Consider the following 17785-nt stretch of genomic DNA (forward strand, 5'->3'; position numbering starts at 1 on the left):
TCAAAAGCCTTCAGGAAATATAGGAATATGGAATCGATCTGAGATCCGTTGTCAAAAGCACTCCGCTTTTCTGAATCAGTGTTGGTTATCCATCAATAAGTCATTTTCTTCAACGTGAATCATAACGTTCGAGTACAGGATATGCTCCAAAATCCTACTGAAAATTGAGGTCAGTGATATGGGTCTGTAATTCAATGGGTTACTCCTATTTCCCTTCTTTAATATTGGTGTGACCAGTGCTACTTTCCAGTCTTTAGGAACAGACCTTTCGTAATGTGGCGGTTGTATATGATTGCTAAGAAAGGCGCTATTGTGTCTGCGTACTCTGAAAGGAACCTGATTGGTATACCACCTGGACCGGAAGACGTCTTTCTTAAGTGAGCTGACCGTTGTGGCCGAGCGGTTCTAGGTGCTGCAGTCTGGAACCGCGCGACCGCTACGGTCGCAGGTTCGAATCCTGCCTCGGGCATGGATGTGTGTGGTGTCCTTAGGTTAGTTCGGTTTAAGTAGTTCTAAGTTCTAGGGGCTGGTGACCTCAGAAGCTAAGTCCCACGGTGCTCAGAGCCATTTGAACCAGTTCTTAAGTGATTTGAGTTGTTTCGTAACACTTAAGGTATCTACTTTTATGTCACTCATGCTAACAGCTGTTCTGCTTTAGAATTCTGAAATATTTACTTCGTCTTCTTTCGTGAAGGAATTACGGAAAACTGTATTTAGTAACACTGCTTTAGTGGTACCATCGTCGGTAACATTTCCATCGCTGTCGCGCAGTGACGGTATTGAATGTTTTTTTGCCACTGATGTACTTTACATACGGCCAGAATCTCTTTGGGTTTTCTACCATATTTTGAGACAATGTTTCATTGTGGAAACTATTAAAAGCATCTCGCATTGACATCCACACTAAATTTCGAGCTTCCGTGAAACTTAGCCAGTCTTGGGGATTTTGCCTTCTTCTGAATTTGGCATGCTTTTTTCGTTGCTTCCGCAACAGTGTTCTGACTTGTTTTGTGTACCACTGTGGATCAGTCTCGTCTCTTATTAACTTATGCTGTATGAATCTATCTACTGCTGTCGATACTGTATCTCTGAATTTGAGCCATATCTGGGCTACACTTACATAATTAGCTTGGATGGATTGAAGACTCTCTCTTAGGAAGGCATCAAGCAAATTTTTATCTGCTGTTTTAAACAGATATATTTTGCGTTTATTTTTAGTGGTTTTCGTTGATATGGTTTTGAGCCTCTCTACAATGACATTGTTTTCACTAATCCCTGTATCCGTCATGACGCTCTCTATTAGAGCAGGATTATTTGTAGCTAAGAGGTCAAGTGTGTTTTCGCAACCATTTACAATTCGTGTGTGCTCATGAACTAATTGTTCAAAGTAATTCTCAGAGAAATCATTTAGTACAATTTCGGAAGATGTTTACTGTCTGCCACTGGCTTTGAACATGTATTTTCGCCAACAAATCGAGGGTAGATCGAAGTGTCCACCAATCATAACTATATGAGTGGGGTACTTATTTGTAATGAGCTTCAAGATTTCTTTGAACCGTTCAGCTATTTAGATCATCTGAGTTCGGTCAGGAGGGGGGTGGTGAGGGGAGGTCGGTAGAAGGAGCCGATTATTATTTTGCTACGGCTGTTGAGGATAACCTCTACTCATAGTAATTCGGCAGTGTAATTTGGCCAGTGTAGGAGATCGAACAACTAAGTAAGTGGGCAACGGAAGGGCAGGCGGTTCATGTTAACTTACGCCCGTGGCCGGTCATGGAACGCAGAACCGGAGGCTCTGCCTCCCACGAAAGACGTCTGTTCTGCTCGAGGTCTGGATCACAAGACCGAGAAGCTGCTGTGTTCTGCACTGCAGAATCCTCCAGCGTTCACACACGTGACCTGTATCCCACGCACGCTATTGGCTAAAACCGGTGGCGTGAATTCGCTAGCAGTTTCAGCAGAGAGCTCAAGGCGTCAGCCTTAACTGGACAGAACTGCCTCAGTTCTGAAGGGAAGACAATTGTGCCACGTAGGCAGTTGCTCTGGGAGAAAACTTGTAAAGTTTTGACTGGGTCTTTGAAATAAATTTTTTAAACCAGTTCCCTAAAATACCGCTTGACTAGCAGCGACCCTGTACAGTATCTCATTCCTATACTGCCTCCGGCCACAATTTCTGTATTCGAGTGTAAACGCTTTGGATACTGTGACTTCATGTTCCGTCCATAATTTGTAATAATTTCAACCGCATTAATGAGTGAATATATAACAACGGTGTTTCAAATGATTATTTTCGAGTCGAATATGCAGTGAACATTTGGAAACTATCTTCATGAAAGTGTACAGAAAATTTTCCAGTTTCAATGCTTTCACTTACGTCTCCTTAGCCAACGATATGTAACTGGCGCTTCTTGTGTTAAACAGTGCGCTCCAGCGGCTTAACTTGTCATTATTCAATAAAAGAAACGAACAAAACTATGCTGAGATGGGAAATGAAAACGGACCCTTTGTCCACTGGTGTCACTTGAAATGAACGCGCCGCTATCCAGGATCACTGTGCCGCCCTTGCATTGAATATTATATTTCCTGCTGCAGGCGTAATTTGCTTTGGTCTCACTCTTGATGACAGTGATAGTGGCCAAGCACGGCTAAAATTATGGACAGGAAAACTTTTCCTAAAGAAGGGTCGACTACAAATTCGAACGTACATATTATTTCATAGAGACACAAGAGGGCACTACATTTAATAAATGAGAAAGCTCAGAAGTGATTGGCAAAACTGCTACATACGGTCAGTACGGTAACGGGGGAGGGGGGGGGGGGGGGCTTAGAAGTCTTAGAAGGACCGTTCACTGACGCAAATGTAGCATGACCCCCCCCCCCCCCCCAATGCCCCCTCCGATCACGCATGAGGAAGGTGTGAAAAAGATGAGCTGAAAAAGCATAAAAACCCCTTTGCTGCTTCGGATGACGTTCAGATTTAATCTAATGATTCTGAGTGGTCTCTAGTGGTTCCACCCTGTATACCAGAGCAATAACTGCGATCACACTACACTCCAAAGGATCTAAATCACGTTCAGTGTGGTTGCAGCCCCACGATGTCCTTATAGTAGGGCTGAAACGCCCATGGGGTGGCAGCAGGGTCGTAAGTTGTCAAGAACGTCGTTCTGTCGTTCATCGAATTGTGAACTGTTGTCTTTGACGGCGAAATGCGTGGGAATCATCGCCCCAACGGAAGGGGTCGTTACATGGATGTGCTGTCTGCCACCTTTTCGTGTCGATTCTGAGGGGCGATGTTAGTCTGTCATCCATAAAAAATTGAGTGCTTTCGACAACGGGTGTCGTGGGCCTGACGTCTATCACAGAGGGGGCAAAATAAGGGGTCAAATGGAAACCACTGATTTAAAGACACGGAACTTGTATCCACAAGAGATGTAGCCCGTAAATGAAAAAAGTGTCATGATGATCTCTCCATTGGCATATCTTGGAGGAGGCTAAGGGGGAGGTGACCATGAGAAAAAGATTGATTATCCATCGAAAGGATAACGTTTTACGAGTTGGGGCGTGGAATTTCTTATGTTAGAGCGTATTAGAGCAGCTAGAAAATCTGAAAAAGAAATACTAAGGCTTAATCTAGACATATTGCAGGTCAGTGAAATGAAATGGAAAGAAGACAAGGATTTCTGGTCAGATGGGTACAATGTAATATCTACAGAAGTAGAAAATGGTATAACGGGAGTAGAATTCTTTTGAATAGGAAGGTATGGCGGAGAGGAACGTACTGTAAACAGTTCAATGATAGGGTTGTTCTCGTAAAAATCGAGAGCAAACCAACACCGACAACGATAGCCCCGGTATACATGCCGACGTCGGAAGCCAAAGCTGAAGAGATAGAGAGTATATGAGAGGACATTGAACGGATAATTCAGTACATAAAGAGAGACGAAACTCTAATAGTTATGGGGGAAGATGTAGAACAAAAGGGAGGTAAGGGATTGGTACTAGGAATGACGGAGAAGAAATAATAATAGAGTTCTGCAATCAATTTCAGCTAGTATTAAAAAATGCTCTGATCAAGAATCACAGGAAGAGGAGGTATACTTGGCAAAGATCGGGAGATGCGAGAAAATTTCAGTTAGATTACATAATGGTGATGCAGGGATTCCGAAATCAGATACTAGATTGTATGGTGTATCCAGGTGCAGATATAGATTCAGATCACAATTTCGTAGCCATGAAGAATAGGCTGAAGTTTAAGAGACTAGTTAGGAGTGCCCAAGTGGGATATGGAAGTACTAAGGAATGAGAAGAGAGTATTGAATTTGTCTATAGCTATAGATACCATGATAGAGAATAGCTCAGTAGGCAGTACAATTGAAGAGGAATAAACTCCTCTAAAAAGCGCAAGTGCGGGAAATTTTAAAGAAAAACGTAGGTACAAAGAAGGTTACAGTGAAGAAACTATGGATAACACAAGACGTACTCCAGTTGATCGATGAAAGAACGAAGGACAAAAATGTTCAGGAAAATTCAGGAATACAGAAATACCAGTCACTCAGGAATAAAATAAACAGGAAGTGCAGACAAGCTACGGCGAAACGGCTGCAGAAAAAATGTGAAGAAATCGAAAAAGAAATGACTGTAGGAAGGACGCTCTCAGCATATAGAAAAGTCAAAACTACCTTCGGTGAAATTAAAAGCAGGGGTGGTAAAATTAAGACTGCAATTGGAATTCCACTGTTAAGCGCAATTGAGAGATCGGATAGGTGGATAGAGTACACTGATGACAACTATGATGGGAAGTTTCGTCTGAGGGCGCGACAGGAGAAGAACCAGGAGTCGATATAGAAGAGACAGGGGATCCAGTGTTAGAATCAGAATTTAAAAGAGATTTGGAAAACGACGGTTGAATAAGGCAGAACGGATACGTAACATTTCCATGAGAATTTCTAGAATCATTGGGGGAATTCCCAACGGTGTCTAGTATTAGTCTGGCGGTATACCATCTGAATTTCCGAAAACCATCATCCACACAATTGCGAAGACTGCAGGAGCCGACAGATGTGGACATTATTTCAGAATCAGCTCAACAATTCATGCTTTCAAGTTGCTGACAAGACCAATACACAGAAGAGCGGAAAAGTAAATTTAGGATCTGTTAGATGACCATTGTTGTTGTTGTTGTTGTGGTCTTCAGTCCTGAGACTGGGTTGATGCAGCTCTCCATGCTACTCTATCCTGTGCAAGCTTCTTCATCTCCCAGTACTTACTGCAACCTATGTCCTTCTGAATCTGCTTAGTTTATTCATCTCTTGGTCTCCCTCTACGATTTTTACCCTCCACGCTGCCCTCCAATGCTAATTTTGTGATCCCTTGATGCCTCAGAACATGTCCTACCAACCGGTCCCTTCTTCTTGTCAAGTTGTGCCACAAACTCCTCTTCTCCCCAATTCTATTCAATACCTCCTCATTATTTATGTGATCTACCCATCTAATCTTCAGCATTATTCTGTAGCGCCAGATTTCAAAAGCTTCTATTCTCTTCTCGTCCAAACTATTTATTGTCCATGTTTCACTTCCATACATGGCTACACTCCATACAAATATTTTCAGAAAAGACTTCCTGACACTTAAATCTATACTCGATGTTAAAAAATTTCTCTTCTTCAGAAACGCTTTTCTTGCCATTGCCAGTCTACACTTTATATCCTCTCTACTTCGACCATCATCAGTTATTTTGCTTCCCAAATAGCAAAACTCCTTTACTGTAAGTGTCTCATTCCGTAATCTAATTCCCTCAGCATCACCCGACTTAATTCGACTACATTCCATTATCCTCGTTTTGCTTTTGTTGATGTTCATCTTATATCCTCCTTTCAAGACACTGTCCATTTCATTCAACTGCTCTTCCAAGTCCTTTGCTGTCTCTCACAGAATTACAATGTCATCGGCGAACCTCAAAGTTTTTATTTCTTCTCCATGGATTTTAATACCTACTCCGTATTTTTCTTTTGTTTCCTATACAGCTTGGTCAATATACAGATTGAATAACATCGGGGAGAGGCTACAACTCTGTCTCACTCCCTTCCCAACTGCTGCTTCCCTTTCATGTCCCTCGACTCTTATAATTGCAATCTGCATATGTATATCTATATTTATATTACACATGAATTTACTCAATACTAAGTTTTCATAGCCTGGTTCAATAACACTTATTGTCAGACAACAAAGTATACAGATCAAAGACTAGCGTGTATGTAGTTAGAACAAAATCTTCATCAGTCACGATAACAGCACCTGTAGACAGTATTCTGTTTGGGCCATTACCCTCGCCTTCACCACTTACTCATTTTCTGTCCAGGTACTGCCTTCGATGGGCTGAGCTTCCAAGTGCCATCTCAGACGTTCTCAACGTGTGACTGACCTTACAAAAACAATTAATAAACTTATTTTTTACCACTTGTAGCCCTTATACCATCGCTCCACAAACATTTTCAATACACTGCTCTTGTGCTCGGCTTCGAATTACTACGTCAGTGGGTAACGAGAACGCAGATTTAGCTGGATTGTTAAATGCTTTGGCCGCTATGTAAAAGCTACTATGCAAAATATGGGCACTCAAAGTAAACAGTCAGCTGCCCAGAGAAGTGCTACTTTTTTGCAGCATAAATGACTGTGTTCGTTTTGCACAGCTCTGGGAAGGCTGCTAAGACATGTCACGGTGCCAGGCGCGGGCACTTCGTAACGACCGCCTGTCTGGTGTATCCATGCGTGACACCACCGTACAAGTTACCATAAAGACCACCCTTTAGCATAAGACACGATCTTGGATAAAATAAGTAATGAAACAGAAAAATTATGAAACATATCTCTATACTGACATATTGTCGCTTGGTACTTAATATATCTCGTCTGCCTTCCAATCACGCAAAATTAATAACAAAAGTTACGGACGCAGTAAACTTGTGACATCGTATTTAAATATCCTGCTGGTTCTTGTGAAATAAAATTTGATATATATCAAATTGAAACGTGTTTGCTAATTGAGCCACCCTTCATTTCGGTTACGTATTTTCGCATGTTGATTTCGGGAAAGTTATTTGGTATACTCTACACGTAAAAAAACGCATATGTGGTGTACATGTACAGTCAAACAAATGAATACAGTTCCAAACAAACCGGATAATTTCTTCAAGAAATAGAACTACACAAATTTAGCAAATCAGGATCATATTAGTCCGCCAATGACTCTTACCGAAGTGGTTATTCCGTTTGACATCGATAGAGTTGCTGGGTGTCCTCCTGACGGATATCGTACCAAAAATTGTCCAATTAGCGCCTTACATCGTCAAAATCCCTAGCTTGTAGGAGAGCCTTACCTATAATGCTCCAAACGTTCTTAACTGGGGTCAGATACGGCGAACTTGCTGGACAAGGTAGTGTTTGGCAAGAACGAAAAGAAGTGGTAGAAGTTCTCGTAGCGGTCGGGTGGGAATTGTCTTGCTGAAATGAAAGCCCAGGATGGTTTACCTTGAAGAGCAACAAAACCGTCGCAGAATATCGTCGACGTTCCACTGTGCTCTAAGGGTGCCACGGATGACAGACAAAGGGGTCCTGCTGTGAAAAAAAAAAAAAAAAAAAAAAAAACAGCACCTCAGACCACCATCCCTGATTTTCAGGCCCTATGGCGGGCAATAGGCAGTCTGGTTACCCACCGCTCCCCGAGGCGTCTCCATACATGTTCGAAGCGGGACTTACCAATGAAGATAGTTCTACTCCAATCAGTGAGATTTGAGGCCAGAGAAGCCCCATACAGCGGTGGCATACCAACCTGACCATCTCCCGACAACCAGGAGTGATGGTACAGAGTGTCATTTCTTTTCGTAGCAGGACACCTATGGTTGACCTTTACAACATCCTCACTGCACAACGGCACGTCAACGGTATTCCACGCCCCGTTTTGTTGTCCTTCGTGGCAGGTCACCCTGGGCTTACACTTCAGGAAGATAATGCTGCCCGCACACGGTGAGAGATTCTGCTGCTTGTCTTCGTGCTCGGCCAGCAACATCGTTGGATCCCAATGGATTCCTACCCAGTTGAGAACGTTCTGAGCATTATAGGCACGACTCTCCAACCAGCTCGGGATTTTGAAGATATAAGGCACCATTTGGACAGAATTTGGCACGATATTCCTGAGGAGAACATCCTAAAACTCTCTAAATCAGTGCCAAGTCGAATAACTGCTTACATAAGAGCCAGAGGTGAACCAAATCGTTATTTACTTTTCCAGTTTGTGAAGCTCTTGCTCTTGAATACATCATCCAACTCTTCTTAAACATATTTTTCTGAAACTGTAGTAATTTTTTTGTCTGTAAATGCACCTCACACACATTTCCGGCCCATTGGGTTAGTTCATTTTCATTTGTTTATTTATTTTATTTTCGTCTTAGAGCACATTTTCCGACCGCTCGCCAGAGTCAGTATTTCGGCCAATGAATGCCTAGGGCGTGGTGGTGCTATGTGTGAGGGTGTGGTCCTTGAAGCAAGGAAGGGATGCAGTGGCAATGTGGAAGTTGCGAAGAGTCAATTGTATGGAAGCAGTTGTATTGAGGCAATCAGCCTATTGTTGTAACATGTGCTCAGTAATAAGTGAGCTTGAGACGTAGTGCAGTGCATGTTGTTACGGCTTAGTCGGTAGTGAGCAATTTTCCGAATGAAATCATGTTTTGCGAGTTGCCTCGAGCAGGCAGTGCTGAGCCAGAAGAGAGATTGTAAGTTGTTAGTACCAGACAAGCTTCGGCCTGATAATTCTGTTGCTAGTCACTTGATGAGAAAGAGTTGTAATGTTATGTGAGCGTCACTGCCCCTTTTTTAAAACTAATTTGTGCCTGATTTTCTTCTGAGAAGCTTTGTACTGTATGTAAATACCTTAAATTTAAATTTGATTCGAAAAGTACTTGAAGTGAAGTGAAGCGCAGCTGGACAGCAACAAACTCTTTAGCGCGCAATCCCCGCAACGATAGTAGTTGTGAATCTTTGAACATGGACTCTAAAAAAAAGAGACAATTGATTTATTAAAAAAATAGGACTGTTAAGCTGTATCTTGTGGAAAGAGGACGTGTTGCTAGGGCGTCGCTCAGAACATATTGTTGCATTTAATTAAAATTGCTGTTTCAGTGACAAAACCGAGTAAAGTATGTGTAATAGTTGCCAAACATTTATGTATACAAATTTTCTGGAAGTGAAGAATAGAAATATCTTGTTTTTGGAAAAAGAGGTGAACTTCATTGTCGTCGCCGGCTATCAATCAACACAACTGTAAGTGTACAAAGTTCACTAAAATACAGGAGAGGAAATGAATTCTCTATAGTTTTCTTTCGATACGTAACAACCTCTCATAATTTCTTAAGTGCAGTAATTGGATTATGTTCTTGTATAATAGTATGGTGCTGAACTCCACTGACCAATTTTGATGCAGCAAGACGTGTAGTTTGAAGGAAGTTTGTGTGGTAAGCAATCTCCTTTCACTGTTTGATCTTATTTACTTACAACAGTGGTCCCTTGGGTATGAAAAGCTACGAAAACTTGGGCTCAAAGCTACCCTCAATACGGTCAAGTATTTAACAGTCTTATTTTAAACCTTAAAGAACAATAACTTCCTCAATATTGCAATACATCACCAACTAGTGCGTAAGCTGATCATTCAAGGAGGCAGGCACCAAAATTCAGGTACCAGTTACGACTGAAAGCAAAAATCTCAATGAAAAAAAGGAGTCTCTCTCTCTCTCTCCAAACACATATATAAATATTTATGTTATTAAGATCAAAAGTCTTCTTACAGAGTCCATGATAGTATAGGTATTGGTATTGAGAGTGGATGCATTATTTGTTACACGAGTGCATGTTACACGTTTTTTGAATTGATTTTGACAAGGATATGTTACTCCTCTCTATGCTTCCTGCTTAGGGATCGGAAGTAAGGTGGTACTGCTTCATTTTATTACAGCTTGGCGTGTATCTAATGGCAACGTGGCAGATTAGGTTTTGTGATGTACCACATAGCAGAGTGACTATAAGAATGACCTCAATATTGAAGACTGGTTACCTTCGCGACCATTATTTAATACACGATCGATCATTAGTGAATCATTGTTTTCATTCACCGAACAGATGGGAAATATTTCATCATTTTCCCAGTATTGCCGCGTCAAGAATCAAGCCAGATGTAACAAAGTGTTGCAGATGCTACGAGCTGTATTAATTTCTGTGTGGGTTTGTTTTACTGTTTACTCTAATAAACCAGAAGTTTACTTGAATTTTTCAGTTTCTTTCCCTCGGTCAGACTAACGCTCTCACCTCACACCACCTATAAAGTAATAAACAATAAATATTTTGTGATTAATGTTAAGCTGGATGATTAACTTTTGCTGTTCAGTAAGATGTTTATGAGGAGTCACAGTTATATATGAGAATCAATTTCATAATCGTAAGGTAAGTCGCGGTGCCGAACGTCGAAGATGCGCCTGCCGTGTTATTATATTATTCTGTTCAGGAGGTGTGGCGCTGTCAGTCCATTTTCGAGTAATTGTTATCTGTGATTTCATTGTTTATTCTCAAATTGAAGGATAGGAACTAACCTTTAATAGTCTTTAGAGTTTGTTTATTAATCGAGCCACACCAGAATATCTATAAAGTATTGGTAGATTGTACAGTTGCGCAATACATTTGTTGGTGTCTATCGAACCGTTCTTGGATTTAGTCAGTTATTCATCATAGATATAAATATCTTCTTTTAACAGACGCCTTAGCAGCTAGTATGATTGTTTGCGTATGCTGAACCTCAAAACAGCATTGCAAATACAGAACAATATTTTTTGCACTGCCATATACTGTATTTTTGCTTCTTTTTCCTCTTACGTAACGCACAACATACCTTTCTCTTAAATTTTTGTTCCTCTCAGTTGCCGGCATGTTCATCGGGAAATCAGGTCATATTTTGCCTGAAATTTCATAGGGGTGGTAGCCCGCTGATGGTAGCCCGCGAGCAGAATACTCGGACAGCTGTGCAGTCTCCAGTAGTTGCTGTGATATGTTCGTTGTGAAATCAATGTAGCAGCTTTTTCTTTCCACTAATCTTGTGATACACAGCATAGGACTTCAAAGCACACATATCAGTAAGATATAAACTTGTTTCTTTACCCCTTCATTGTGCACTGTACGACTTGAAAGGGAGGTATCATCTAGCGTTGAGGATCTACGCCACACACTGTCTTCTGGTATTGTGCTACTGCTTGCCGTATTTCAGAAACTGAATCACTGAAATATGTATAAATTACTTCATTATCACTGTCCAGAACATTATCAACAAGCTTCTGTAAACCATCCACATCATCACCACAAATTATTTGGTCGTGTTGGTTGATCAACTAACATGAGAAGCAAATGGTTGTCCTCCATTTCCGAACACATTTAACAGTCATCTTTTAGCTGGAAACTGAACTCCATGCGTTCATATAGTGAAGTGCTCAATTGCGAGCTGAGATCGTCCTACGATTTAATAGCCATAGCTGCTCGTCGTTTCACGTGACTTGGTTACCAAATTAAAAATTCTGCGTTTTTTCGGGCCTACAACGTATCATGTGATTTAGTTTCCTCATCATCCTTCACTGACAAAATTGCGCCACCCCTAGAGGGTATGGCATTATAAGGAAATGTTATGCGTCGTGGGTATGAACTGTGCTTACTTTGCGTGGTGTGTTCGTGGTGCTGATGCTGGCGATGTGTGGGGTGAGTGTTGGGCGGAGCACGTACCGCGTCACCAGCAGAAGGGAGGCAGCGCACAACACGCAGACGCCTGTCAGCGCGTTGCCTCAGCCAGCGACACCGACTGCAGCGCGGACACCCCTACCCCTTACCAACACCCCATTGCCCCCCCCCTCCTCCTCCAGTCCCGAAGCCGGCTACAAATCCCCACACCTCACGCTGTCATTGACATTCCACCTCTTATTATTTCATACAGCTTTCCCATGAGCCTTCTCAAAAAGATGAAAGATCGTGACTACGAAATGAGCTTGGGACTGCCAGCAGGTAGCAGTAGTTAAAAATTAGGATTTTACTGTTCAAAAGCACTCTTATTCCGTTGAGGGCTTCAGAAATTTTAGTACTTCGGTAGAAATTGCATCATTACTCCGTAATGAAGCATAAATGGCAATAATTGAGTACGGAATTTTTTTCTCAAGGATAAGGAGTTTTTCTTGTGATTCTTTGGGTGCTGCTTTCAAGCGTAGTACCCAGAATGATCGATCGGATGCCATTTCGACATACATTTAGAATTAAATCGTTCCCTTCGAGGTGATTCATAATGTTTGAATACAGTATATGCTCCAAAACCCTACTGCAAACCGACGTCAATGATATAGGTCTGTAGTTCGATGGATTACTCCTACTACCCTTCTTAAACACTGGTGCGACCTGCGCAATTTTCCAATCTGTAGGTACAGATCTATCGGTGAGCGAGCGGTTGTATATGATTGCTAAGTAGGGAGCTATTGTATCAGCGTAATCTGAAAGGAACCTAATGGGTATATAATCTGGACTTGAAGACTTGCCCGTAGCAAGCGATTTGAGTTGCTTCGCAACCCCTAAGGTATCTACTTCTAAGAAACTCATGCTTGCATCTGTTCGTGTTTCAAATTCTGGAATATTCCATTCGTCTTCCCTGGTGAAGAAATTTCGGAAAACTGCGTTCAATAATTCCGCTTTAGCGGCACAGTCGTCGGTAACAGTGCCTTCGGCACTGCGCAGCGAAGGTATTGACTGCGTCTTTCCGCTTGTGTACTTTACATACGACCAGAATTTCTTCGGATTTTCTACCAAATTTCGAGACAATGTTTCGTTGTTGAACCTATTAAAGGCAACTCGCATTGAAGTCCGTGCCAAATTTCGCGCGTCTGTAAATTTTATCCAATCTTCGGGATTTCGCGTTCTTCTGAACTTCGCATGCTTTTTCCGTTGCCTCTGCAACAGCGTTTGGACCTGTCTTGTGTACTATGGGGGATCAGTTCCATCTCTTACCAATTTATGAGGTATGAATCTCTCAATTGCTGTTGCTACTATAAATGTTTTGAAGAAACTTTGTTTAATGGAGGGAAACCTTTAGTTTTTCTTAACTTTGCATATAAAGAACAAGTAGAATCACCCGCATCTATTAAGAAAAGCAGAATATAAATTTGTAGACTTGTGGTGAATGATCTCGGGGAAGAAGTAAGACTATCGGCACCCTTTCTGAGTGTGTGTCACATTTTACAGAAATGGAGGTAATTTCTGTGAGCAAACGTAAGTAACATATCGATAAGCTTGTGCGATCACATCCTAATATTTCAAACTACAATTGAATAGCCCCGATTCCCTCCATTGATGTAAAATAGTCATACAAGATTACCTTTGGTTGCAATTAATGTAATTATGTGCCATGACGTATCCGGAACTGTTCGTGCTTCACAATAGAGTAACATCGAATTTGAAATAGAGGAATAACTATTTTTCAAACATTAAAGGAATATTAAGTCTTTTAAACAATTAATACATTTACAAATGAAAATCGCTAAACTAAACTGTGTATGCCCTGCAGCATAATTTGTTTCGTTGAACACTTTTCACTTTGCAAGCCATCGCCGGACCTCTACTGACTATAATAGTGAAAGAAGGAACAATATTTGTGAAAGGCATTGTAAAACATGTTGCCCCCATCAAGAGTGAGATACGAACAAAGGCTAAATTTCATCCTTGATAGTGCAGTATAAATGCAATTAAAAAGTTTGATCAAACACCAAACCACGAAAAAACTTTGCCTGTGTAACAATGGATTAAATAAATGAGAACAATAAAATAAAATTAATACAACACAAGATTAATAAACAAAAGCTTCAAGAGGTATTACATATGTAAGGTGGCAAAATTTCTGTTACTGTAGGGAAGATGTACATACTATAAAACAGAATATAAAGTGTACCTAAACAATTGCAATAAAACAAATAAATACAGGAAGAAACGAAGTATATTGAATGGAATTGAAGACACTGTGTAGTAGGCACTGGGCAACGGAGGTTAAGTGAACTAGAAGAAAGGAAGATTACAACTGTGTTTGGTCATTTAATATTAAATCAGGGCGGTGGGTCCAAGGCTTTCAGCAGGTTAAGTTTTGGCCTTTGTGTGCTAACCAATGAAACAGCCGGAAGCCAATTAACAAATGAATATAGTAGAGCGTAACACATTACTCTTAAACATACACATTATTGAGCTTGTCATTTTTAATTATGAAGCTGTTACACGAAGAAGCGACGAAAAAATCAGGTAACTATTCGTTTTCTTCTTTTTTTCATGAAAATCTCATTCTGGAAACATCCCCCAGGCTGTGGCTAAGCCATGTCTCCGCAATATCCTTTCTTTCAGGAGTAGTAGTTCTGCAAGGTTCGCAGGAGAGCTTCTGTAAAGTTTGGAAGGTAGGAGACGAGGTACTGGTAGAAGTAAAGCTGTGAAGACGGGGCGTGAGTCGTACTTGGGTAGCTCAGTTGGTAGAGCACTTGCCCGCGAAAGGCAAAGGTACCGAGTTCGAGTCTCGGTCCGTTACACAGTTTTAATCTGCCAGGAAGTTTCATTATCGAACATCATCGTTTTGGTGGTTCAGCTGTATCATGTAGGAAGGCATAATGTTGCATGGACGTCCTGACCACCAAATCTTTGAAGAGAGGACACCCTCTGGACGAAGTTATTGTGACACAGTACTGCTTCCCCAAGTGTACACTTTCAGAAGTGATTCGTTATGCACGACCACATCTAACTTCACAGCTGGAGGAGGAACCGCCATCTGTATATGCGCATATCACCATCACATGGTTTTTGTCACCTTAATATACAACGATGGAGGGAAACTTTTAATCCTCACCCAGTAATGTAGGGAAGATTGAACGAGGCTTTGCAGTTCTGGAAATTACTTTACGGTAAAGACAAACGTATTGAAAAGCGGTAGGATCCAGAGAGGGCAGCGTTTTAATTATTATTGGACAGTAGTGTAGATGTTACAAATTAGTACAGATTATTTGTGTGAGTAAATGGTGACAATCCTTTGACTTCTTGTACATAGAATACGGTAGTTTTAAGCTTTTGAGAACATTAAATAACACAAGTGTCCATATAGTAAGTCTAGTGGGCAAAATATGTGTTAGTGTGTGCCGGAGTACCATCTGTATCGAGCGTTTCCGTTGCCTATAGGGGGTGGTACGGGTGTAAGTGCAGATATTTCTATTCATAACTGAGGAGGATGTGTTAAACAACATTACATCAGTATTTACTTCATTTGCAAACTAATAATTTTAGGTTGGTAAGTACCTGCGAGAATCAGTGTCACAAGCAAGCCATTAAAGTTTATTTAGCCCTTGGTAGCAGGTCAAGTGTTGAAGTGTGGATGCATGGGGACAATATGAGAGTCGGTACTGATACTCGTAGTCCACTTCGCGGTGTGGTTACGACCGTGTAGAAAACATCGGGTAGTGTGTTGAGTAATGTGTTTGCGGGAAGCCTGACAGATGCAGACGAAAAGGAAACATACACTCGTTTGGTACACATTAACGTATCAATAATTACAATATTTGTACCTATGCCTCTAACAGCCTATATGCTGTTACTTTAAATATTTATCTGTATATCTCGGAAACTACTCGGTCACGCTCTATGTTCAATCCTATTTGTATAGGAAAGTAGTTTTATTTATACAGTCACGACTGCACACACGCAGTTCAGTAAGTAATGCAACACATTTTTTTTTCTGAAACAGGGGTTGTTTTATTCAGCATTGAAATACACCAGGTTATTCCCCAATCCTTTAGCTACACAACACTATTTTTCAACGTAATCTCCATTCAATGCTACGGCCTTACGCCACCTTGAAATGAGGGCCTGTATGCCTGCACGGTTCCATTCCACTGGTCGATGTCGGAGCCAACGTCGTACTGCATCAGTAACTTCTTCATCATCCGCGTAGTGCGTCCCACGGATTGCGTCCTTCATTGGGCCAAACATATGGAAATCCGACGGTGCGATATCAGGGCTGTAGGGTGAATGAGGAAGAACAGTCCACTGAAGTTTTGTGAGCTCCTCTCGGGTGCGAAGACTTGTGTGAGGTCTTGCGTTGTCATGAAGAAGGAGAAGTTCGTTCAGATTTTTGTGCCTACGAACACGCTGAAGTCGTTTCTTCAATTTCTGAAGAGTAGCACAATACACTTCAGAGTTGATCGTTTGACCATGGGGAAGGACATCGAACAGAATAACCCCTTCAGCGTCCCAGAAGACTGTAACCATGACTTTACCGGCTGAGGGTATGGCTTTAAACTTTTTCTTGGTAGGGGAGTGGGTGTGGCGCCACTCCATTGATTGCCGTTTTGTTTCAGGTTCGAAGTGATGAACCCATGTTTCATCGCCTGTAACAATCTTTGACAAGAAATTGTCACCCTCAGCCACATGACGAGCAAGCAATTCCGCACAGATGGTTCTCCTTTGCTCTTTATGGTGTTCGGTTAGACAACGAGGGACCCAGCGGGAACAAACCTTTGAATATCCCAACTGGTGAACAATTGTGACAGCACTACCAACAGAGATGTCAAGTTGAGCACTGAGTTGTTTGATGGTGATCCGTCGATCATCTCGAACGAGTGTGTTCGCACGCTCCGCCATTGCAGGAGTCACAGCTGTGCACGGCCGGCCCGCACGCGGGAGATCAGACAGTCTTGCTTGACCTTGCGGCGATGAGGACACACGCTTTGCCCAACGACTCACCGCGCTTTTGTCCACTGCCAGATCACCGTAGACATTCCGCAAGCGCCTATGAATATCTGAGATGCCCTGGTTTTCCGCCAAAAGAAACTCGATCACTGCCCGTTGTTTGCAACGCACATCCGTTACAGACGCCATTTTAACAGCTCCGTACAGGGCTGCCACCTGTCGGAAGTCAATGAAACTATACGAGACGAAGCGGGAATGTTTGAAAATATTCCACAAGAAATTTCCGGTTTTTTCAACCAAAATTGGCCGAGAAGAAAAATGTGTTGCATTACTTATTGAACTGCCCTCGTACATAAAGTATTGGTAGTCCACCAAGAGGACATAAAAAACAGAGATATAACGTGTCTATGTGACAAGCTGTTGAATAATAGAGGAAATTGTTATGAATAAAGTTGCCTTGTTCTAGTAAGGAATGCTCAGTTACATTAAAATGCTATTCATTTTATTACACTTCGTATTTATGTCAATTTATATAAAATTCAATAATGAAATGTTATAGGTTCAATGACTGATTAAAGTAAAACTGAAGAGCTATAATTTTGTATTTCTCATTCAACTAGCTCCTCAGTAGTCATCACATCACTCAGTATGCCTGACACCAGTCCTCCCATCAAGGAAAACTCCTGGACAGTACCTGGAATCGAACCAGGATGGCAGCCATCTACGCTGATCACTCAGCCATGTAGGCACACTTGAGATGTTAATATACCATCGATATTAATCACTATGTCCTGCATCCATCAGGAGTGTGGTGATGATATCTTGCTTGTTACCGTAGGATTTAACAGTATTGCTTTCATGAGAACTGGCATGGTCAAATGTCTGAGCAAAACTTCATAAAAATTACATTTGTTTTTTTTTTCGAATTTTCACAGCCAAACAAGAAAGAGGAAATGAGCGAATGGGGAATAAAATTGATGAGATTGGTGTCTAGTCCTCTAAAGAAAAATTT

The sequence above is a fragment of the Schistocerca nitens genome, chromosome 7 (genome assembly GCF_023898315.1).
Source record: "Schistocerca nitens isolate TAMUIC-IGC-003100 chromosome 7, iqSchNite1.1, whole genome shotgun sequence".
Classification (NCBI taxonomy): domain Eukaryota; kingdom Metazoa; phylum Arthropoda; class Insecta; order Orthoptera; family Acrididae; genus Schistocerca; species Schistocerca nitens.